The sequence below is a fragment of the Triticum aestivum genome, chromosome 6A (assembly GCF_018294505.1).
Source record: "Triticum aestivum cultivar Chinese Spring chromosome 6A, IWGSC CS RefSeq v2.1, whole genome shotgun sequence".
Taxonomy (NCBI): domain Eukaryota; kingdom Viridiplantae; phylum Streptophyta; class Magnoliopsida; order Poales; family Poaceae; genus Triticum; species Triticum aestivum.
The window spans coordinates 138,194,904-138,219,145 of record NC_057809.1 but is presented as its reverse complement, the minus strand read 5'-3'; positions in this window follow the sequence as shown (position 1 = coordinate 138,219,145).

The following is a 24,242-nucleotide window of genomic DNA, read 5'->3' as shown; positions in this document are numbered from 1 at the left end:
AGTGTTGGGACTTTGGTCTCAGTTACCTGTGAGGCTGGGAGTAGCCCTGGGTAATAGGCCGTAATGGCCACCAAGGCGTTGTCCTTGCTCAATTGATGAAACACCCCATCAATCAGCTCCATAGATAAGTCCGGATCCTCTTGAGAGGCCGGGTCGAGGGACCGTCCCGGATCCTCGGGTTGTGGAGGAGGGCTGTTTATTTCTTTAATAGCCTGGCGCAGTTCCTGCGTTGAAGTCGTTAGACTGAATATTTAACGATGGGAATATAAAACGGATGGGAAAGTAAAAGTGTCCACTTACCTAACTTGGGGGATTGTACATAGAAAATCCACCCTATGGGCTGACGCGGAGAAATTCCTCCTCTTCTCCCTTGTACAAAGAGGACAAGATCTTTATTAGAGCGGCAGCCGAATCCGGCCCCTTACGGCCATGGCGGGTGGCGTCGTCCTCCCTGTTGAAGTCCCACATGGGGTGGCCTCTATACTGAAGCGGCTGCACCCCTCGCATGATGCATGCGGCCATGACCCCGATCATGGTCAGTCCGGAATGAGCTAACAATCTTATCCGGCCCATCAGGTAAAGAACATCCTTGTCGCTTTCCCTCTGAGGGCTCCGTGGACGCCATCTTAGGCGCTTCTTTAGGGGAGAACTGTCGAACTCAGGGAGGCCGATCCGGACAGGATCCGGCAGCGGGACGTCCTCTATATAAAACCATTTCGAAGGCCAGTCCTCGGACGCCTTCTTTGGGGTTCCGGATAGATATCCGGTCCCGACGATGCGCCACACTTTGGCTCCGCCCACTTGATATATTGAACCCTTCTAAGAACGGGGCACAAGGCAGAATAGCCTTTTCCACAGCGCAAAATGAGCCTCGCAGCCCAAAAACAGCTCGCAAAGGGCTACGAAGCCCGCGATATGCAATATGGAGGCAGGCGTGAGGTTGTGCAGCTGGAGGCCATAGAACTCCAGGAGCCCCCGGAGAAACGGATGAATTGGAAATCCGAGCCCTCTTATTAAGTAAGGGACAAGGCATACCCGCTCTCCATTCGAGGGATTGGGGGCGCTCTCTGCTTGCTCTCCGCCATTATAGGTGGCAAGTCCGGCTCGAACCGGGACCATATAGGCCGGGGGGAGAAATCCCTTGGTCTGGAGCGTCACTAGCTCGCTGTGCGGGATGGAGCATCTCTCCCAATCTCCAGGCTGAGGGCTGGAAGGGCGAGAGGAGGAGCTGCGGCGGCCGGCCATGATAGAATGGACCTCTGTCGGATACGCTCTGATGAATACTCGCGGAGGGGAGAAGGTGTGGTTTGGATCTAAATCCTCGTCCCCTTAAATTGGCGGCTCATTCACGCGGCTAGGGGTGTAAATATAAAAACACCCTGACTTTTCGTATTCGTTTGACACGTGGAAGACGGCCATTATTGGGCGTAGAAGCCAAGGAGCGCTACATTTACAAGAAACCGGACATTATTCGACAGGTACACGGAATTTGGAGGAGAACCCGCCTTGCAATGCCGAAGACAATCTGCACGCCGGACTCGTCGTCATTGAAGCTTGGTTCGGGGGCTACTGAGGGAGTCCTGGATTAGGGGTTGTCCGGATAGCCGGACTATACCTTCGGCCGGACTCCTGGACTATGAAGATACAAGATTGAAGACTTTGTCCCGTGTCCGGAAGGGACTTTCCTTGGCGTGGAAGGCAAGCTTGGCGATATGGATATGTAGATCTCCTACCATTGTAACCGACTCTGTGTAACCCTAGCCCTCTCCGGTGTGTATATAAACCGGAGGGTTTTAGTCCATAGGAACAACAATCATACCATAGGCTAGCTTCTAGGGTTTAGCCTCTCTGATCTCGTGGTAGATCTACTCTTGTACTACCCGTATCATCAATATTAATCAAGCAGGACGTAGGGTTTTACCTCCATCGAGAGGGCCCGAACCTGGGTAAAAACATCGTGTCCCTCGTCTCCTGTTACCATCCGCCTAGACGCACAGTTCGGGAACCCCTACCCAAGATCTGGCGGTTTTGACACCGACACCAGGCATGCCACCGGATAGAGATATTGAGTCTTTGATTGAGCTTTTGCCAGGCACAGGGCCAATATCAAAGAGACCATATAGGATGCCCGCAAAGGATTTGGTGGAGATTAAGAAGCAGATTATGGAGTTACTGGATAAAGGATATATTCGCCCAAGTTCTTCGCCTTGGGTATCGCCAGTACTTCTAGTGGAGACGAAGGATGGATCGTTAAGGATGGTTGCTGATTATCGAGGATTGAATGAAGTAACCATCAAGAACAAGTACCCACTACCAACGATCAATGATCTGTTTGATCGATTGCAAGGAGCTAAGGTATTTTCCAAGATCGATCTGCGATCAGGATACCATCAGTTGAAGATTCGAGAACAGGATATACCTAAGACGGCTTTTACCACCAGGTATGGGTTGTACGAGTATACCGTTATGTCATTTGGTCTGACTAACGCACCTGCATATTTTATGAACATGCTGAACAAAGTATTCATGGAGTTTTTGGATAAGTTCGTCATGGTGTCCATTGATGATATCCTGGTATACTCGAAGAACGAAGAGGAGCATAAGGAGCATTTGCATTTGGTACTCAGTAAGCTCAGAGAACACCAATTATATGCCAAGTTTAGCAAATGCGAGTTTTGGTTGAAGGAAGTTGGATTTCTCAGACACGTTATATCCGGAGAAGGTATAGCAGTAGATCCCACAAAGGTTGATACTGTGACAAATTGGGAAGCCCCAACAACAGTTGGAGAGATCCGGAGTTTTCTTGGACTTGCAGGATACTACCGGAGATTTATTGAAAATTTCTCGAAGATTGCAAAGCCTATGACGGAGTTGTTGAAGAAGGATACCAAGTTCATATGGACTGAGGAATGTGAGGCCAGTTTCTAGGAGTTGAAGAAACGTTTGGTTACATCACCCGTGTTGATTTTGCCAGATCAGACCAAGGATTATGAGGTGTATTGTGATGCTTCACGTCGAGGACTTGGGGCAGTTCTTATGCAGGAAGGAAGAGTTGTTTCCTATGCCTCACGACAGCTTAAGCCTCATGAGTTAAATTATGCCACACATGATTTGGACTTAGCAGCCATAGTGCATGCATTGAAAACCTGGAGACACTTTCTCATTGGAAACCATTGTGAGGTGTACACGAATCACAAGAGTTTGAAGTATATTTTCACGCAGAAGGAGTTGAACCTCAGGCAAAGGAGATGGTTGGAGCTCCTCAAGGATTATGATATGACATTGCATTATCACCCCGGAAAGACTAACGTAGTAGCTGACGCGTTGAGCCGTATAAGTCATGTAAACACCTTAATGACGGGAGATTTACCAAGGGAGTTAGCTGAAAACCTTCGTGAGCTATGTTTGGAAATAGTACCAAGAGGCTATGTAGCTGCATTGGAGATTCAGTCTACTTTGATGGATAAGATCAGAGATGCCCAGAAGATTGACAAGGAGATTGCTTCTATTAAGGAGAAAATGAGAAAAGGAAAAGCTAAGGGATTTCGTGAAGATGAGCACGATACCTTATGGTTTGAAGACCGTGTTTATGTGCCTAATGACCCAAAGATCAGGAAGTTAATTCTGCAGGAAGCCCATGATTCACCATATTCGATTCACCCAGGAAATACCAAGATGTATTTGGATTTGAAGGATACTTTCTGGTGGACCGGAATGAAGAAGGATATTGCAGAGTATGTAGCAGTTTGTGATGTATGTCAGAGAGTAAAGACAGAGCATCAGAAGCCAGTAGGATTGCTACGGCCATTGCCGATACCCGAATGGAAGTGGGATAAGTTAGGCATGGATTTTATTACGGGTTTACCCAGAACTCGTTCAGGCTATGACTCAATATGGGTTGTAGTCGATCGTTTGACAAAGGTAGCTCATTTCATTCCAGTGAAGACTACCTATACCAGTGCAAAGTTGGCAAAGATATACATGACCAGAACCGTATGTCTGCATGGAGTTCCAAGGAGCATTGTATCAGATAGAGGAACCCAATTTACCTCAAAGTTCTGGAATCAGTTGCATGAAACTTGGGGAACCAGGCTAGAATTCAGTACAACTTTCCATCCGCAGACAGATGGACAGACCGAGAGAGTCAATCAGATTTTGGAGGATATGCTGAGAGCTTGTGCGCTAGATTACGGATCTAGCTGGGACGAGAATTTGCCATATGCAGAGTTCTCTTACAACAATAGTTATCAATCCAGTTTGAAGATGGCCCCTTTCGAAGCCTTGTACGGAAGGAGGTGCAGGACCCCACTGTCATGGGATGAAGTTGGAGACCGCCAGTTGTTTGGACCGGATCTGATTAAGGAGTCTGAGCAGAAAGTGAAATTGATTTGCGATAGGCTCAAGGTAGCTCAATCCAGGCAGAAGAGCTACACAGATTCTAAACGCAAGGAGACAGTTTATGCAGTCGGAGACCGAGTTTATCTTCGAGTATCTCCACTTCGAGGAGTTAAGCGCTTTGGAGTTAAGGGAAAGTTAGCGCCACGTTTTGTAGGCCCATACAAAGTTTTGGAGCGTATGGGAGAAGTAGCTTATAAGTTGGAATTGCCCAAAGGATTGTCAGGAGTTCACGACGTGTTCCACGTTTCCCAGTTGAAGAAGTGCCACGCAGAGATGGCTGATATACCGCTGAGAGATACAGTGCCACTGGAAGCGATTCAGTTGGACAGTGATTTGACTTATGAGGAGAAACCAGTCAGGATTCTTGAGTATGCTAGTTGAGTCACCCGCAGCAAGGTTATCAAGTTTTGCGAAGTTTAGTGGAGCCACCACACGGAGGATGAAGCCACCTGGGAGCGAGAGGAAGATTTGCTGAAGGACCACCCTGACCTATTTTCTAGCCAACCCGAATCTCGAAGGCGAGATACATCTTAAGGGGGGTAGGTTTGTAACATCCCAAATTTGCAATTTGGAATGTTATACACTAGATCATCATTGCATATCATATTTTATTGCATTTTGGTTGATGCTAGAAATTCTACGCGACTCAAGGACCCTCGGAGAGAGTTGGGGATTTCGTTATTTTCATATTTGAGTTTTCTTAAATTTTGAAAATAGGATCATTTGATTTTATTTATCTTATCTTCAATTATTTCTATTATCAAATTATGAGAGAGGGAATAAAATGAGTTTCCCAAAATAAAGAAAAATTGAGGATTTAATAAAAAAATCAAATAAGATTTTATTTTGGTTTTATTTGATTTTAGGAAAAATGCGCGTTTTTCAAAATTGCATTTAGGCCCCAAATAAATGTTCATCCTATGCGGCTTCATTTTAGAAGCCGGTGAAAATTTATTTCGGGATTTTTGGAGTCCGTTTAGTATTCCTTTTGTTTTTTTCTGAGCGTAATTATTAAAAAAAAGTCCGAACCGACTCTGGGCCGTAACCGGCCAGGACTCCACCCGGCCGGGGCTTTAAGTAGCGCCGCTCGAGGCCCAGGAGCAGCCCAAGCCGTGCCCCGCCCAAACCCTAACCCTAGCCCCGCCGCGCCGCCCCGCGCCGCCGCCGCCCTGCCGCGCCGCCACCCGCCGCCCCGCCGCCCCTCTGCCCCGCCGCCGCCGCCGTTCACCGGAGTCGCCGGAGGTTGACCTCGCCGCTGCCGTTTTTTTTCTTCGAAAAACCGTTCGGTTTTTCCATCGGTTTTTCGTTCGTTTTTTAGTTTCGTTTTTTTAAATAGATCGGTTTTCCGGTTTATTTAATTAGAGAGCGTTCGCTCGTTCATTCATTTTAACAAACGTGTTCTTCGTTTAGATCCAGTTAACGAACGTCCATTCGTTAATCTGTTCGTCATTTTCTTTTTCTCGGATTAAATCCGCGATTTTTCAGATTGCGATTCCTGATCCATTTTTCGTTCTAGTATAACTTTTCGCTCGTTTATCGAATCAGGCGATTCAAGCGCCTGGAGTTTCGTCTCGAAACCCTCTTTCTGTTTAACCCAACTCAAACAAGTTTTTACCACTGTAAAAATTGCCCTAGATCCAGAATAGTAAATGAAGCTTGTTTCTTTTGCCGTTTGTCTTTCGTTGCTTCGTTCGATTTGATTCTTTTTGCCAACCGGGGTTCTTAAGTTGAACTTTCTGGTTAGATCTCTTATTCAAATTTTACCTGTGCATTAGTTGAGTACTTATTGTCCCTGTTCAAGAATTCATCTGATTAACCAGTTAACTTGCCGATTAATCCCTACTCGTAGGGTCACCGAGTAGCCGATAAACTGATAAATCATCCGATTAATTGATTAAATGGCCGATTAACTTGCCGATTAGCCTATTAATCCCCTACTCGCCAGCCAACCGAGCAGTTACCAGTTAACGATTTCCTCAAAAATGTTTATTGTATGCTTGTTTGTTTGCGATAGAGTACCCGGAGTGCACCGCTTGCTACTTCGAATTGCTAGGTTTTGCGGATCATCAGCAAGGCAAGTAACACGTTGATCATACTTCCAATTACCCAGTTTTATTGCATTAGATCAATCCTCACACATTGCATGATTAGGATCTAATTAAATTGTGGGTTTGGGAAGTAGTTGAGGTAGTACCTATTACCTGTTATTATCAAACCTTTGGGAGTTACTTCTACGTTTGCTTATTATGCCATGCTATGCTAGTAGACGTGGATTGGGTGAGTGAAATCCATGACAGATGGTGAGATTGTTAAAGTAAAGGTTTATCTAAGGTGGCAACTTAAATACACATCTGGGTGGATTGAGGCACCTGGGTATTCCAGCGATTGCCTGTTTTCTTTTGGACTGCCACCCAGGCTCAAAGCGATCATGAGATTATTCATGCTAGAAACTTTCGTGTGCAGCCACAAGCTATTATGGGCTCTAGCATAGTTGATTAAGTCGTGCGAACTCTTACAGTGGTAGACTAGCAGATGTAGGGGAAAGTAGGTGTAACGGTCTACTCGATCGTAAGGTGCTAGCGCTTCTGAAAGACTATGTCTCGGTCATCCGTTTCTCAAACACCATGTAGTGCGAGATATTCAACGGAGGAGATCGAGTCTTGTGGGGAAAAGTGCGCAAACCTCTGCAGAGTGTATAAACTAATCATGGTTAGTGGTGTCCCCGGTTATGGACATCTTGAGTATCTAGTACCTGGATTATCATGTGAATCTCATCATGTTACTCTAAAATAAATTTTGTTGGGTTTTGTTTAATGATGATGTTTAATTGGGATTGAGAATGCTGTCAACCATTCTCAATGTTTAACAACTACCATGATAGTTAAATAAAATTTATTCCTTTACAGTAGGGAAAAATTGGCTTTACGCAAAACTGTAACCATAGAGCTTTCCACCAGCCAAATATGCATGTAGTATAGTCCTATTCTTTCATACTCTCTATGTGTTACATTGCCAGCATATTCCATGTGTTGACCCGTTTCGGGCTGCAACGTTAATGTTGCAGACTTTTCAGACGGCACTTAAGGTGCTTTTAGGTCGTGGTTCTATACTCAGTGATGCCGTTGGAGTTGATGGACTCACTTATCTTCCAAGCCTTCCGCTGTTATCGTATTTAGATGGCCTTAAGGAATATTTATTTTTTGAGACTCTCGATGTAATAAGTGTGTGATTGCTACTCTGTTATAAATCCTTCAAGTACAGTGTGGTGTCAGCATTACTGATCCAGGGATGACACCTGAGCACAGAGATTGGACCGTTTGAGGTCTGGTCGCTATAGAACTAGTGCACCTATACAATTTACCATTGTATTGGGTGTGTTGGGGACACAAGAGACTCTTTGTTATTTGGTTGCAGGGTTGCTCGAGAGAGACCATCTTCATCCTACACCTCCTACGGATTGATAAACCTTAGGTCATCCACTTGAGGGAAATTTGCTACTATCCTACAAACCTCTGCACTTGGAGGCTCAACAACGTCTACAAGAAGAAGGTTGTGTAGCACACGTTAGTATATCCCTCAGTTTTTGAGAACCAAGGTATCAATCCAGTAGGAGGCTACGCGCGAGTCCCTCGTACATGCACAAAACAAATAAATCCTCGCAACCAACGTGAATAGGGGTTGTCAATCCCTACACGGCCACTTACGAGAGTGAGATCTGATAGATATGATAAGATAATATTTTTGGTATTTTTGTGATAAAAATGCAAAGTAAAATAAAGGCAAAGTAAAAAATCAAAGGAAATAACTAAGTAGTAGGAGATTAATATGATGAAGATAGACCCGTGGGCCATAGGTTTCACTAGTGGCTTCTCTCGAGAGCATAAGTATTCTACGGTGGGTGAACAAATTACTGTTGAGCAATTGACAGAATTGAGCATAGTTATGAGAATATCTAGGTATGATCATGTATATAGGCATCACGTCCGAGACAAGTAGACCGACTCCTGCCTGCATCTACTACTATTACTCCACTCATCGACCGCTATCCAGCATGCATCTAGAGTATTAAGTTAAAACAGAGTAGCGCCTTAAGCAAGATGACATGATATAGAGGGATAGACTCATGCAATATGATGAAAACCCCATCTTGTTATCCTCGATGGCAACAATACAATACGTGCCTTGCTGCCCCTACTGTCACTGGGAAAGGACACCGCAAGATTGAACCTAAAGCTAAGCACTTCTCCCATTGCAAGAAAAATCAATCTAGTAGGCCAAACCAAACTGATAATTCGAAGAGACTTGCAAAGATAACCAATCATACATAAAAGAATTCAGAGAAGATTCAAATATTGTTCAAAGATAGACTTGATCATAAACCCACAATTCATCGGTCTCAACAAACACACTACAAAAAGAAGATTACATCGAATAGTTCTCCACAAGAGAGGGGGAGAACATTGTATTGAGAGCCAAAAAGAGAGAAGAAGCCATCTAGCTACTAACTATGGACCCGTAGGTCTGAGGTAAACTACTCACACTTCATCGGAGGGGCTATGGTGTTGATGTAGAAGCCCTCCGTGATCAATGCCCCCTCCGGCGGAGCTCCGGAATAGGCCCCAAGATGGGATCTCGTGGATACAGAAAGTTGCGGCGGTGGAATTAGGGTTTTGGCTCTATCCCTGATCGTTTGGGGGTACGTAGGTATATATAGGAGGAAGGAGTACGTCGGTGGAGCAACAGGGGGCCCACGAGGGTGGAGGGCGCGCCTGGGGGGGTAGGTGCGCCCCCTACCTCGTGGCCTCCTCTTTTGTGTCTTGATGTAGGGTCCAAGTCTCCCGGGTCTTGTTCGTTGAGAAAATCACGTTCCCGAAGGTTTCATTCCGTTTGGACTCCGTTTGATATTCCTCTTCTTCGAAACTCTAAAATAGGCAAAAAACAGCAATTCTGGGCTGGGCCTCCGGTTAATAGGTTAGTCCCAAATATAATATAAAAGTGGATAATAAAGCCCAATAATTTCCAAAACAGTAGATAATATAGCATGGACCAATCAAAAATTATAGATTTGTTGGAGACGTATCAAGCATCCCCAAGCTCAATTCCTGCTCGTCCTCGAGTAGGTAAATGATAAAAACAGAATTTTTGATGCGGAGTGCTACTTGGCATAATTTTAATGTAATTCTTCTTAATTGTGGCATGAATATTCATATCCGAAAGATTCAAGACAAAAGTTCATATTGACATAAAGATAATAATTCTTCAAGCATACTAACTAAGCAATTATGTCTTCTCAAAATAACATGGCCAAAGAAAGTTCATCCCTACAAAATCATATAGTTTAGTCATGTTTCATTTTCGTCACACAAGAATGTTCTCATCATGCACAACCCCGATGACAAGCCAAGCAATTGTTTCATACTTTAGTAATCTCAAACCTATAAACTTTCACGCAATATATGAGCGCGAGCCATGGACATAGCACTATGGGTGGAATAGAATATAATAAGGGGGGTTATGTGGAGAAGAGAAAAAGGGAGAAAGCCTCACATCAACGAGGCTAATCAATGGGCTATAGAGATGCCCACCGATTGATGTTAATGCAAGGAGTAGGGATTGCCATGCAACGGATGCACTAGAGCTATAAATGTATGAAAGCTCAACAAAAGAAACTAAGTGGGTGTGCATCCAACTTTCTTGCTCACAAAGACCTAGGGCACTTGAGGAGGCCCATTGTTGGAATATACAAGCCAATTTCTATAATGAAAAATTCCCACTAGTATATGAAGATGACAAACAAGACACTCTCTATCATGAAGATTACGATGCTACTTTGAAGCACAAGTGTGGAAAAAGGATAGTAACATTGTCCCTTCTCTCTTTTTCTCTCATTTTTGGGCCTTCTCTTTTTTATATGGCCTTTCTTTTTTTATATATTCCTCACTTGGGACAATGCTCTAAAAATGATGATCATCACACTTCTCTTTATTTACAACTCAATGATTACAACTCGATACTAGAACAAAAGATGACTCTATATGAATGCCTCCGGCGGTGTACCGGGATATGCAATGGACCAAGAGTGGCATGTATGAAAGAATTATGAACGGTGGCTTTGCCCCAAATACTATGTCAACTACATGATCATGCTAAGCAATATGACAATGATGAATGTGTCATGATAAACGGAATGGTGGAAAGTTGCATGGCAATATATCTCGGGATGGCTATGGAAATGCCTGATAACCCACAAGTATAGGGGATCGCAACAGCTTTCGAGGGTAGAGTATTCAACCCAAATTTATTGATTCGACACAAGGGGAGCCAAAGAATATTCTCAAGTATTAGCAGCTGAGTTGTCAATTCAACCACACCTGGAAACTTAGTATCTGCAGCAAAGTGTTTAGTAGCAAAGTAATATGATAGTGATGGTAAGGGTAACAAAAGAGTAACGAAAGCAAAGAAATGTTTTTGGCATTTTGTAGTGATTGTAACAATAGCAACGGGAAAGTAAATAAGCGTAAACCAGTATATGGAAAGCTCGTAGGCATCAGATCAATGATGGATAATTATGCCGGACGCGGTTCATCATGTAACAGTCATAACATAGGGTGACACAGAACTAGCTCCAATTCATCAATGTAATGTAGGCATGTATTCCGAATATAGTCATACATGCTTATGGAAAAGAACTTGCATGACATCTTTTGTCCTACCCTCCCGTGGCAGCGGGGTCCTAATGGAAACTAAGGGATATTAAGGCCTCCTTTTAATAGAGAACCAGAACAAAGCATTAGCACATAGTGAATACATGAACTCCTCAAACTACGGTCATCACCAGTAAGTATCCCGATTATTGTCACTACGGGGTTAACGGATCATAACACATAATAGGTGACTATAGACTTGCAAGATAGGATCAAGAACTCTCATATATTGATGAAAACATAATAGGTTCAGATCTGAAATCATGGCACTCGGGCCCTAGTGGCAAGCATTAAGCATAGCAAAGTCACAGCAACATCAATCTCGGAACATAGTGGATACCAGGGATCAAACCCTAACAAAACTAACTCGATTACATGATAAATCTCATCCAACCCATCACCGTCCAGCAAGCCTACGATGGAATTACTCACGCACGGCGGTGAGCATCATGAAATTGGTGATGGAGGATGGTTGATGATGACGACGGCGACGAATCCCCCTCTCCGGAGCCCCGAACGGACTCTAGATCAGCCCTCCCGAGAGGTTTTAGGGCTTGGCGGCGGCTCCGTATCGTAAAACGCGATGAATTCTTCTCTCTTGTTTTTTCTCCCCGAAAGCAGATATATAGAGTTGGAGTTGGAGTCGGGAGGTCTCCAGGGGGCCCACGAGGTAGGGGGGCGCGCCCTAGGGGGGGCGCCCCCCACCCTCGTGGAAGGGTGTGGGCCCCCTGGTCTTCATCTTTGGCGAGGATTTTTATTATTTATTGTAAGATATTCCGTGGAGTTTCAGGTCATTCCGAGAACTTTTGTTTTCTGCACATAAAACAACATCATGGCAATTCTGCTGAAAACAACGTCAGTCCGGGTTAGTTCCATTCAAATCATACAAGTTAGAGTCCAAAACAAGGGCAAAAGTGTTTGGAAAAGTAGATACGACGGAGACGTATCAACTCCCCCAAGCTTAAACCCTTGCTTGTCCTCAAGCAATTCAGTTGACAAACTGAAAGAAATAAAGAAAAACTTTTACAAACTCTGTTTGCTCTTGTTGTTGTAAATATGTCAAGCTAGCATTCAAGTTTTCAGCAAAGATTATAACTAACCACATTTGCAATAATTCTCAGGTCTCATGATTACCCATATCAATAGCATAATCAACTAGCAAGCCATAATAATAAATCTCAGATGACAACACTTTCTCAAAACAATCATAATATGATATAACAAGATGGTATCTCGCTAGCCCTTTCTGAGACCGCAAAACATAAATGCAGAGCACCTTTAAAGATCAAGGACTGACTAGACATTGTAATTCATGGTAAAAGAGATCCAATCATAGTCACACCCAATATAAATTAACAGTAATGAATGCAAATGACAGTTGCGCTCTCCAGCTAGTGCTTTTAATAAGAGGGTGATGACTCAACATAAAAGTAAATAGATAGGCCCTTCGCAGAGGGAAGCAGGGATTTGTAGAGGTGCCAGAGCTCGGTTTTGAAATAGAGGTGAATAATATTTTGAGCGGTATACTTTCATTGTCAACATAACAACCAAGAGATGGCGATATCTTCCATGCTACACACATTATAGGCGGTTCCCAAACAGAATGGTAAAGTTTATACTCCCCCTCCACCAACAAACATCAATCCATGGCTTGCTCGAAACAACGAGTGCCTCCAACATACATCAGGTCCCAGGGGGAGTTTTGTTTTGCAATTATTTTTGATTTAGTTTGCATAAAGCATGGGACTGGGCATCCCGGTGACCAGCCATTTTCTCGTGAGTGAGGAGCGGAGTCCACTCCTCTTGAGAATAACCCGCCTAACATGGAAGATACAGGCAGCCCTAGTTGATACATGAGCTATTCGAGCATACAAAACAGGATGATTATTTGAAGGTTTAGAGTTTGGCACATACAAATTTACTTGGAACGGCAGGTAGATACCGCATATAGGAAGGTATAGTGGACTCATCTGGAATAACTTTGGGGTTTAAGGGATTGGATGCACAAGCAGTATTCCCGCTTAGTACAGGTGAAGGCTAGCAAAAGACTGGGAAGCGACCAACTAGAGAGCGACAACAGCCATGTACATGCATTAAAATTAATAAACATTGGATGCAAGCATGAGTAGGATATAATCCACCATGAACATAAATATCGTGAAGGCTATGTTGATTTGTTTCAACTACATGCGTGAACATGTGCCAAGTCAAGTCACTTAAATCATTCAGAGGAGGATACCACCCTATCATACCACATCATAACCATTTTAATAGCATGTTGGCACGCAAGGTAAACCATTATAACTCATAGCTAATCAAGCATGGCACAAGCAACTATGATCTCTAATTGTCATTGCAAACATGTTTATTCATAACAAGCTGAATCAAGAACGATGAACTCATCATATTTACAAAAACAAAAGAGGTCGAGTTCATACCAGCTTTTCTCATCTCAGTCAGTCCATCATATATCATCATAATTGCCTTTCACTTGCACGACCGAACGATGTGAATAATAATAAGAGTGCACGTGCATTGGACTAAGCTGGAATCTGCGAGCATTCAATAAACAGGAGAAGACAAAGCAATATGGGCTCTTTGTCAGATCAACAATAATGCATATAAGAGCCACTTCAACAATTTAATCATGGTCTTCTCCTACTGACCCCCAAAGAAAGAAAAGAAATAAAACTATTTACACGGGAAAGCTCCCAACAAGCAAAAGAAGAACAGGAAATATTTTTGGGTTTTCTTTTTAATTACTACTACAAGCATGGAAAGTAAACTAATTAAAAGCTACAACTATTTTTTTGGGTTTTTCTTAAGGTTTATTAAACACAAAAGAAGAAAGCATAAAAGGAAATAAACTAGCATGGATGATACAATGAAAAAGTATGAGCACCGACATCTAGCAATGAGTGTGTGTGAACATAAATGTAATGTCGGTGGGAAATACATACTCCCCCAAGCTTAGGCTTTTGGCCTAAGTTGGTCTATGGCCACGTCTGGCGTGGCGGATATCCATAATAATAGTTGTTGGGGTCGTACTGTGATGAGAAGAAGAAGGCTCCGATTGCCTCTGGCTGGCAATCATCTCCGGATCCCACTGATAGTTAGACTGTCGTGAAGGATCAAATTGTGGTTCCGGTTCTGGCTCCTCGGCTAGTGCAGGGTTCCGGTAGGTGTGGGTATCCGTCAACGGAACAAGGTACTTGCCTACAGTCAAATCAAACAAAGAAGGAGCAGGCAAGGTAATAGTCTCAGGATGATGTTTATTAAAGAATAATTGATATTTAAGCTCTCCTGCCCTATTCTTAATAATAAAATCATGTGCCACCATACTTCTATAATCTAGATAAACACGAGGCAACACTTTTTCTTCCTTCTCAGCATGCCTAATAGGTATGTTAAAATGTGCAGCAAGGCGTGTAGCATAGATGCCTCCAAAGATGGGACCTTTGGTACGGTTCATACTTAACCGTCTAGCAATAATGCCGCCCATACAAAAAGTGTTATCACTGTATAAACCGTGGAGCAGAATAATTATATCAGGGATACTAAGGTTTCCACAGTTTCCACGTCCAATTAAGCAACGACTAGCAAATAATGCAAAGTAACGTAAAACAAGAGAATGTATGCTAGTGATTCATGCATCGGAAACCTTCCTAGTTTATCCTACAGTGATAGTATCAATAAACCCCTCCACATCATCATGATGTGGTTCTTCTGTCTTGCCCTCAAAAGGGACTAAACAAATCCGACAAAAATCATAAAGTGACATCTCCTTATGTTCATCATATAAATGAAACTCCACCGTGGGTGGCGAGTTCCTAGAATGGAAATGAAAGTTTTGCACAAAGGTATTTGTGAGTAAGAGATACTGATCACATTGGTCGTGGAGGAAAGCGGTGAGGCCTGCATTATGAGCCAATTCATGAAAATCTTCATAGATACCGGCTGCTCTCAAGAAATCATCAGAAGGCCATTCACACGCCCGAATCTCCGTGGTGCGCGGCAAATTATACTTAGGCTTCGGTGCCTTTTCCTTTGAGCTTTGGATCGATGAGCCCCTCAATAATCTCCTCATAATTTTCTGAAAAATTCTGCAATTTTTAGTAACTTCAAAATAAAAGTAAACCAAACTCAATAATACTAATAGCAACCACTCCTACAAGTGCCTAGGGCCTATATCATGCATCAAAACTACTTTTGACCATATAAATTTGACATGCAAGCTCAAGAACAGGGTCACCTAAGCAGCAAAAATTTGTAATGAATAAAGCACTAGAACAAAAACTAATTGGACCAATGGAGGAGTCACATACCAAGGAACAATCTCCCCAAGCAGTTTTGTGAGAGGTGCTTTGAGCAAGGAGATCGAAAATGGCAGCAAAGAGGGCTGGAACTCGTGCTTGAGTTGGTTTTTCGTGTTTGTGGGAGGAAGAAGAAGAGGATGGGTGCAGGAATAAGTGGAGGAGGGCCACCGTGGGCCCACGAGGCAGGGGGCGCGCCCTCCACCCTCGTGGCAAGGTGGTTGGCCCCCCTGGTGTGTTCTTTGTTCCATAAATCCTCAAATATTCTAGAAAAAATCATATTTAATTTTCAGGGCATTTGGAGAACTTTTATTTTCGAGGTATTTTTATATTGCACGGATAATCAGATAACAGACAGAAAATTATTTATTTTTACTTTATTTCAACTAAATAACAGAAAGTATAGAGAGGGTACAGAAGGTTGTGCTTCTAGTTTCATCCATCTCATGCTCATCAAAAGGAATCCACTAACAAGGTTGATCAAGTCTTGTTAACAAACTCATTCCGATTAACATGAAACCAGAGAAATTTCGAATAACACTAGGTTACCTCAACGGGGATATGCACATCCCCAATAATAAGTATATCATATTTCTTCTTGACAGTAGGAAGAGGAAATTCAAAACCTCCAAATATAATCGATGGAATTTTTCCGATAGAATTGATACTATGAACTTGAGGTTGTTTCCTCGGAAAGTGTACCGTATGCTCATTACCATTAACATGAAAAGTGACATTGCCTTTGTTGCAATCAATAACAGCCCCTGCAGTATTAAGAAAAGGTCTTCCAAGAATAATAGACATACTATCGTCCTCGGGAATATCAAGAATAACAAAGTCCGTTAAAATAGTAACGTTTGCAACCACAACAGGCACATCCTCACAAATACCGACATGTATAGCAGTTGATTTATCAGCCATTTGCAAAGATATTTCAGTAGGTGTCAACTTATTCAAGTCAAGTCTACGATATAAAGAGAGAGGCATAACACTAACACCGGCTCCAAGATCACATAAAGCAGTTTTAACATAGTTTCTTTTAATGGAGCATGGTATAGTAGGTACTCCTGGATCTCCAAGTTTCTTTGGTATTCCACCCTTAAAAGTATAATTAGCAAGCATGGTGGAAATTTCAGCTTCTGGTATCTTTCTTTTATTTGTAATAATATCTTTCATGTACTTAGCATAAGGATTGTTTTGAGCATATCAGTTAATCGCATACGCAAAAAGATAGGTCTAATCATTTCAGCAAAGCGCTCAAAATCCTCATCATCCTTTTTCTTGGATGGTTTGGGAGGAAAAGGCATGGGTTTCTGAACCCAAGGTTCTCTTTCTTTACCATGTTTCCTAGCAACAAAGTCTTTCTTATCATAACGTTGATTCTTTGATTGTGGGTTATCAAGATCAACAGCAGGTTCAATTTCTACATCATTATCATTACTAGGTTGAGCATTATTATGAACATCATCATTAACATTTTCATTAGGTTCATGTTCATTGCCAGATTGTGTTTCAGCATCAGACATAGAGATATCATTTGGATTATCAGGTGGTTCAGCAATAGGTTCACTAGAAGTTTGCATAGTTCTATCATTTTTCTTTTTCTTCTTTTTAGAAGAACTAGGTGCATCAATATTATTTCTCTGAGAATCTTGCTCAATTCTCTTAGGGTGGCCTTCAGGATACAAAGGTTCCTGAGTCATTCTACCAGTTCTAGTAGCCACTTTAACAGCATAATTATTTTTCTTACTATTCATCTCATTGAGCAATTCTTTTTGAGCTTTAAGTACTTGTTCTACTTGAGTGGTAACCATAGAAGCATGTTTTCTAATAAGTTTAAGTTCACCTCTAATATTAGCCATATAATCACCCAAGTATTTAATCATATCAGCATCTTGTTTTAATTGTCTACCAAAATAAGCATTGAAGTCTTCTTGCTTAAACATAAAATTATCAAACTCATCCAAGCACTGACTAGCAATTTTAGTCAGAGGGATTTCAGCTTTATCATATCTATAAAGAGAATTTACCTTTACTACCTGTGTCGGGTTATCGAGATCTAGAGGTTCTTCAATAAATAAAGGGTTAAGGTCATATGTTTCTTCAATAGGCGGTAAATTAAGACCATGTATTTCTTCAATAGGAGGTAAATTCTTAACATCTTCAGCTTTAATACCTTTTTCTTTCATAGATTTCTTTGCCTCTTGCATATCTTCAGGACTGAGAAATAGAATACCCCTCTTCTTCGGAGTAGGTTTAGGAATAGGATCATTAATTGGAGCAGGAGCTGGCTCAGGAGGTGCCCAATTATTTCCATTTGTCAACATATTAATCAATAAGATTTCAGCTTCATTCGGTGTTCTTTCCCTGAAAAGAGAACCAGCACAACTATCCACGTAATCTCTGGAAGCATCGGTTAGTCCATTGTAAAAGATATCAAGTATTTCATTTTTCTTAAGAGGATGATCAGGCAAAGCATTAAGTAACTTGAGAAGCCTCCCCCAAGCTTGTGGGATACTCTCTTCTTTAATTTGCACAAAGTTGTATATTTCCTTTAAAGCAGCTTGTTTCTTATGAGCAGGGAAATATTTAGCAGAGAAGTAATAAATCATATCCTGGGGACTACGCACACAACCAGGATCAAGAGAATTAAACCATATCTTAGCATCACCCTTTAATGAGAACAGAAATATTTTAAGGATATAAAAGCAGCGAGATCTCTCATCATTAGTGAACAGGGTGGCTATATCATTTAATTTGGTAAGATGTGCCACAACAGTTTCAGATTCATAGCCATGAAAATGATCAGATTCAACTAAAGTAATTATATCAGGATCAACAGAGAATTCATAATCCTTATCAGTAACAAAGATGGGTGAAGTAGCAAAAGCAGGGTCAGGTTTCATCCTAGCATTTAGAGATTGCTTATTCCATTTAGCTAATAACCTTTTGAGTTCGTATCTATCTTTGCAAGCTAAAGTAGCAAAAGAAGCTTCTTGATCAAATAAATAACCCTCAGGAATAACAAGTGATTCTTCATCATCACTTTCATCATCATAATCAGATTCAATATTTTCAATCTCTCTAGCCCTAGCAAGTTGTTCCTCGAGAAAATCACTAAGTGGCATAGTAGTATCAGGCATATAGGTAGTTTCATCACAAGGATCATGCATAGCAGAAGTGGCATCATCATTAACATGTGACATATCAGAACGAATAGCAGAAGCAAGTGTAGGTGTTGCAAATTTACTCACAACAAAAGGTGAATCAAGTGCGGAGCTAGATGGTAGTTCCTTACCTCCCCTCGTAGTTGAGGGATAGATCTTGGTTTTTGGATCTCTCAAGTTCTTCATAATGTCCAGCAGATATAAATCCCAAGTGACTCAAAGAATAGAACTATGCTCCCCGGCAACGGTGCCAGAAATTAGTCTTGATAACCCACAAGTATTGGGGATCGCAACAGCTTTCGAGGGTAGAGTATTCAACCCAAATTTATTGATTGGACACAAGGGGAGCCAAAGAATATTCTCAAGTATTAGCAGCTGAGTTGTCAATTCAACCACACCTGGAAACTTAGTATCTGCAGCAAAGTGTTTAGTAGCAAAGTAATATGATAGTGATGGTAAGGGTAACAAAAGAGTAATGAAAGCAAAGTAATGTTTTTGGTATTTTGTAGTGATTGTAACAATAGCAACGGGAAAGTAAATAAGCGTAAACCAGCATATGGAAAGCTCGTAGGCATCGGGTGAATGATGGATAATTATGCCGGATGCGGTTCATCATGTAACAGTCATAACATAGGGTGACACAGAACTAGCTCCAATTCATCAATGTAATGTAGGCATGTATTTCGAATATAGTCATACGTGCTTATGGAAAAGAACTTGCATGACATCTTTTGTCCTACCCTCCCGTGGCAGCGGAGTCCTTACGGAAACTAAGGGATATTAAGGCCTCCTTTTAATAGAGAACCGGAACAAAGCATTAGCACATAGTGAATACATGAACTCCTCAAACTACGGTCATCACTGGTAAGTATCCCGATTATTGTCACTTCAGGGTTAACGGATCATAACACATAATAGGTGAATATAGACTTGCAAGATAGGATCAAGAACTCTCATATATTAATGAAAACATAATAGGTTCAGATCTGAAATCATGGCACTCGGGCCCTAGTGACAAGCATTAAGCATAGCAAAGCCATAGCAACATCAATCTCAGAACATAGTGGATACTAGGGATCAAACCCTAACAAAACTAACTCGATTACATGATAAGTCTCATCCACCCCATCACCGTCCAGCAAGCCTACGATGGAATTACTCACGCGCGGCGGTGAGCATCATGAAATTGGTGATGGAGGATGATTGATGATGACGACGGCGATGAATCCCCCTCTCCGGAGCCCCGAACGGACTCCAGATCAGCCCTCCCGAGAGGTTTTAGGGCTTGGCGGCGGCTCTGTATCGTAAAACGCGATGAAATCTTCTCTTTTATTTTTTTCTCCCCGAAAGCAGTTATATAGAGTTGGAGTTGGAGTCGGGAGGTCTCCAGGGGGCCCACGAGGTAGGGGGCGCGCCCTAGGGGGGCGCCCCCACCCTCGTGAGAAGGGTGTGGGCCCCCTGGTCTTCATCTTTAGCAAGGATTATTATTATTTATTGTAAGACATTCCGTGGAGTTTCAGGTCATTCCGAGAACTTTTGTTTTCAGCACATAAAACAACATCATGGCAATTCTGCTGAAAACAGCGTCAGTCTAGGTTAGTTCCATTCAAATCATACAAGTTAGAGTGCAAAACAAGGGCAAAAGTGTTTGGAAAAGTAGATACGACGAAGATGTATCAATGCCATAATAGGTAGGTATGGTGGCTATTTTTAGGAAGATATAAGGAGGTTTATGTGTGAAAGAGCGTATCATATCACGGGGTATGGATACACCAGCAAAGTTTGCGCCAACTCTCAATGTGAGAAAGGGCAATGCATGGTACCGAAGAGGCTAGCAAGGATGGAAGGGTGAGAGTGCGTATAATCCATGGACTCAACATTAGTCATAAAGAACTCACATACTTATTGCAAAAATCTACAAGTCATCAAAAACCTCGGCACTACGCGCATGCTCCTAGGGGGATAGATTGGTAGGAAAAGACCATCGCTCGTCCCCGACCGCCACTCATAAGGAGGACAATCAAATAACACCTCATGTTTCAAATTTGTTAAATAACGTTTACCATACGTGCATGCTACGGGACTTGCAAACTTCAACACAGGCATTTCTCAATTTCACAACTACTCAACTAGCACGACTTTCATATTATTACTTCCATATCTCAAAACAATCATCAAGCATCAAACTTCTCTTAGTATTCAAAACACTCATAAGAAAATTTTAGTAATATTGAATACCTAGCATATTAGGATTTTAATAAAATTACCATGATATTTAAGACTCTCAAAATAATCTAAGTGAAGCATGAGAGATGGTTTCTATAAAACAAATCCACCACCGTGCTCTAAAAGATATAAGAGAAGTACTAGAGCAAAACTATATAACTCAAAAGATATAAATGAAGCACATAGAGTATTCTAAACAATTCTAAATCATGTATGGCTCTCTCAAAAGGTGTGTACAGCAAGGATGATTGTGTTAAACTAAAAAGTAAAGACTCAAATCATACAAGACGCTCCAAGCAAAACACATATCATGTGGCGAATAAAAATATAGCTCCAAGTAAAGTTACCGATAGAAGTAGACGAAAGAGGGGATGCCTTCTGGGGCATCCCCAAGCTTTGGCTTTTAGGTGTCCTCAGATTATCTTGGGGGTGCCATGGGCATCCCCAATCTTAGGCTCTTGCCACTCCTTGTTCCATAATCCATCAAATCTTTACCCAAAACTTGAAAACTTCACAACACAAAACTTAAAGTAGAAAATCTCGTGAGCTCCGTTAGCGAAAGAAAACAAAAGACCACTTCAAGGTACTGTAATGAACTCATTCTTTATTTATATTGGTGTTATACCTACTGTATTCCAACTTCTCTATGGTTTATAAACTATTTTACTAGCCATAGATTCATCAAAATAAGCAAACAACACACGAAAAACAGAATCTGTCAAAAACAGAACAGTCTGTAGTAATCTGTAGCTAGAGAAATATATGGAACCCCAAAAATTCTAAAATAAATTTCTGGACGTGAGGAACTTATCTATTAATCATCTTCAAAAAGAATTAACTAAATATCTCTTTCCAAATAAAAATGGCAGCAGTTCTCGTGAGCACTAAAGTTTCTGTTTTTTACAGCAAGTGTAACAAGACTTTCCCCAAGTCTTCCCAACAGTTCTACTTGGCACAAACACTAATTAAACACAAAAAACATAAACAAAACAGAGGCTAGATAAATTATTTATTACTAAACAGGAGCAAAAATCAAGGAATAAAAATAAAATTGGGTTGCCTCCCAACAAGCGCTATCGTTTAACGCCCCTAGCTAGGCATAACAAGCAAGGATAGATCTAGGTATTGCCATCTTTGGTAGGCAATCCATAAGTGGCTCTCATAATAGATTCATAAGGTAATTTAATTTTATTTCTAGTAAAGTGTTCCATGCCTTTATTTAATGGAAATTGGAATCTAATATTTCCTTCCTTCATATCAATAATTGCACCAATCGTTCTAAGGAAAGGTCTACCAAGAACAATAGGACATGAAGGATTGCAATCTATGTCAAGAACAATAAAATCTACGGGCACATAATTCCTATTTGCAACAATAAGAACATCATTAATTCTTCCCATAGGTTTCTTAATAGTAGAATCCGCACGGTTCATGTTTAGAGAGCAATCATCAAAATCACAGAAACCTAACAAATCACACAAAGTCTTTGGAATCGTGGAAACACTAGCACCCAAATCACATAAAGCATAGCATTCATGATCTTTAATTTTAATTTTAATAGTTGGTTCCCACTCGTCATAAAGTTTTCTAGGGATAGAAACTTCCAATTCAAGTTTTTCTTCATAAGATTGCATCAAGGCATCAATGATATGTTTAGTAAACGCTTTATTTTGACTATAAGCGTGCGGAGAATTTAGCACGGATTGTAACAAGGAAATACAATCAATCAAAGAGCAATTTTCATAGTTAAATTCCTTGAAATCCATAATAGTGGGTTTAGCAACATCTAGGGTTTTAATTTCTTTAATCCCACTTTAATCAATTTTAGCATCAAGATCAACAAATTCTGAATTCTTGGAACGCCTTCTAGGTAAAGGTGGATCATATTCAGTCCCATCATTATCAAGATTCATATTGAAAAACAAAGATTTAATAGGGGACACATCAATAACTTTTAGATCTTCATATTTATTTTCATAGGAACTAGAAGAACATGCTCTTATAAAGGCATCTTTCTTAGCACGCATCCTAGCGGTTCTTTCTTTGCACTCATCAATGGAAATTCTAATGGCCTTGAGAGACTCATTGATATCATGCTTAGGTGGAATAGATCTAAGTTTCAAAGAATCAACATCAAGAGCAATTCTATCAACGTTCCTAGCCAACTCATCAATCTTAAGCAATTTTTCTTCAATCAAAGCATTAAAATTCTTTTGCAAAGTAATAAATTATTTAATATTAGATTCAAAATCAGAGGGCATCTTATTATAATTTCCATAAGAATTGTTGTAGGAATTACCATAATTATTAGAGGGATTACTAGGATAAGGACTAGGATTAAAATTTCCTCTATACGCGTTGTTAGCAAAATTGTTCCTACCAACAAAATTCACATCCATAGATTCATTATTATTCTCAATCAAAGTAGACAAGGGCATATCATTAGGATCAGAAGAAACACTCTTATTAGCAAATAATTTCATAAGTTCATCCATCTTTCCACTCAAAACATTAATTTCTTCTATCGCATGCACCTTTTTATTAGTAGATCTTTCAGTGTGCCATTGAGAATAATTAACCATAATATTATCTAGGATTTTAGTAGATTCTGCTAAAGTGATTTCCATAAAAGTGCCTCCCGCGGCCGAATCTAAAAGATTTCTAGAAGCAAAATTCAATCCGGCATAAAAGTTTTGTATAATCATCCACAAATTTAAACCATGAGTAGGGAAATTACGTATCATTAGTTTCATCCTCTCCCAAGCTTGTGCAACATGTTCATGACCAAGTTGCTTAAAATTCATAATATCGTTTCTAAAAGAGATGATCTTAGCGGGAGGAAAATACTTAGAGATAAAAGCAACTTTGCACTTGTTCCATGAATCAATACTATTTTTAGGCAAAGACGAAAACCAAGCTTTAGCACAATCTCTAAGCGAAAAAGGAAATAGCTTCAATTTAACAATATCATTATCCACATCTTTCTTCTTTCGCATATCACACAAATCAACAAAGCTATTTAGATGGGTAGCGGCATCTTCACTAGGAAGGCCAGAAAACAGATCTTTCATGACAAGATTCAGCAAAGCAGTATTAATTTCACAAGATTCGGCATCGGTAAGAGGAGCAATCAGAGTGCTAATAAAATCATTGTTGTTGGTATTGGTGAAGTCACACAATTTAGTATTATCTTGAGCCATCGTGACAAGCAAGCAAACTAACACACAAGCAAACAAAAAGCAAGCGGGAAAAAAGAGGCAAATAGAGAAAGAGAGGGAGGATAGAGAGAGAGGGGGCGAATAAAACGGCAAGGGTGAAGTGGGGGAGAGGAAAACGAGAGGCAAATGGAAAATAATGTAATGCGGGAGATAAGGGTATGTGATGGGTACTTGGTATGTTGACTTTTGCGTAGACCTCCCCGGCAATGGCGCCAA